This window comes from Aplysia californica, unplaced genomic scaffold, assembly GCF_000002075.1.
Source record: "Aplysia californica isolate F4 #8 unplaced genomic scaffold, AplCal3.0 scaffold00031, whole genome shotgun sequence".
NCBI lineage: Eukaryota > Metazoa > Mollusca > Gastropoda > Aplysiida > Aplysiidae > Aplysia > Aplysia californica.
Window position 1 is genome coordinate 568295 of NW_004797301.1, and position 2266 is coordinate 570560.

A 2266-nucleotide genomic window follows, 5' to 3' on the forward strand; every position below is an offset into this window, starting at 1 on the left:
GGGGGTAGATGTGCAATCATGTGCAATGTGTCTTTATAAAGTTGCATAGATCTAGATCTAAACGTAGTCAGTTGTTTTCGTTTGTACGTTTTTTTTAAATTGTGTCGTTCGTTCACATTGCGCTACTTCAAAATTATAAAGTTCTTTGTGCTCAATACGTAATTTTGAGAAATTTGACCTCAACATAATTTTTGAGTTTCACAATATGTCAAGCCTTTTCAAATGCAGTTTCTTAAATATATTGTTAACGACTTGGAATATTCTTACGATTTTGATAGAACAGATAGAGCACTGTTTCCGTACACCATGGTAGTAGTAACTCAAAAGGGACCCACAAGAATGCCAGATAGAACCTTGTAAATCTGAGGTAGCGATGTATACAGAATGATTGCACGCTTCAGTCAGTACAGAATAATTAATTAAGAGCTGAATATAATTATATTCCTGCTAAGGTTATAAAACTAACAATAGGCCTGCACCAAATGCAAGTGTTTTAATTTTGATGATTTTATAACACATGTGGCTTCATTTGTCTGAACAAAATTTGATTTCACTGTGTGAACAAAACACCTGTGTTTCACAACATGTTTGGAATTTTCAATACTTTTGTCCCCCAGAACAATTGGCCTCTATGTACTATGCAACCTTATGGTGAATCCAACTCGTACTAGTAATTTGCTCAAGCCAGCCAGGCGTAGCAGGTGCCACATGCTGAGCTGCTATCACATATAGGCTACCGCTAGGCTATCTCAGAATTTCAACGTTCTATCTGCTCAATACCTAGTTTTGAGAAATTTCGGGTTAATATTTTTAAATTTCATCATATGTCAAACCTTTTTTAATGCAATTCTTTGAATATCTTGATAACATCTCCGAATATTCTTACAATTTTGATAGAGAAGATAGAGTATTTGTTTTCTGACCTCTTGAGATTAGTAACTCAAAACGGCCATAAATATCAGATAGAACTTTGTCTCTGTCACGTCGTGACTGTGTTTGTCCAGAACAATAGAAAATGACATGTACATGTAATATTCAACCTGATGGTGAATCCATCTAGTAATTTGCTCAAGCCAGCCAGGCGTAGCAGGTGCCACAGGTTGAGCTGCTATCACAATATATATGCTACCGCTGGGCTACCTCAGAATTTCAACGTTCTATCTGCTCAATACCTAGTTTGGGGAAATTTGGCGTCAAATTTTTTAAATTTCATATTCATAATACAATATCAAACTTTTTCGAATGCAATGCTTCGAATATCTCGATAACAACTCGGAATATTCTTATGTTAGAGCAGATAGAGTATTTATTTTCTGACCTCATGAGATTAGTAACTCAAAATGGCCATAAATATAAGATAGAACTTTAATGTCTCTGTCGCCACGACCGTGTTTGTCCGCTGGTGCCCCACTCCTTGCTACAGCCTGCTTCCTTCTTCCCTGCTCTCAGCTTTCATGTATTGTTTCTTCAAGTTGTGGACCACTGTCGGATTTTACGTCTTCAATGCGCTACCTTAGAATTACAAAGTTCTATCTGACATTTTTTTGTTGTTGGTCGTTTTGAGTTACTAGTACCATGAGGTCAGAAAACAAAGAAATACATTATCACTATCAAAATGGTAAGAATATTCCGAGTCGTTATAAAGATTTTTTTTTTATGCATTCGTAAAATTCGTAAAAATGCTTGACATTATTATTGTGAAACTCTAAAATTTTGACGTCAAATTTCTCAAAATTAAGTACTGAGCAGATAGAACTTAGTAATTTTGAGGTAGCGAGTATGGTGCAGAAGGTCTTCCCTTATTTCACTTCGTTGCCTCTATTTTGCCCCGCAGCACAGTTGCCATCAGGGCAAGTTTTCAATGTTTCGGTTTGCATGACCAACACAAGACACCAGAGTCTCCCTTTGCTGGTTGATCCCAGCCAGCACACTGCGCTATTTATCAAGTTCTTTCAGGATACTTTCCTTTGTTCTTTTATCTAACAGATTGTCCGAGGAATCATATGCACGGAGCGCATTTAAGTGTAACTGCCAAGATAAAATGGCATCTTGAACATTGCAAAGCATAAAGCGTCTTCTATCGTAAAGTGACGTGTCTTGTTCCTGGGTCTGTTAAGTTCGTGCAATCAACAATTTGCACACACACACACACACACACACACACTATGATAACACTGTAGGCTAGAGGTGTGCGAGTAACGAGTCCAGGCTCGAGTACTCGAGTAATACATTGGGCGAGTCCAGACTCGAGTCACAAGTAAATTAC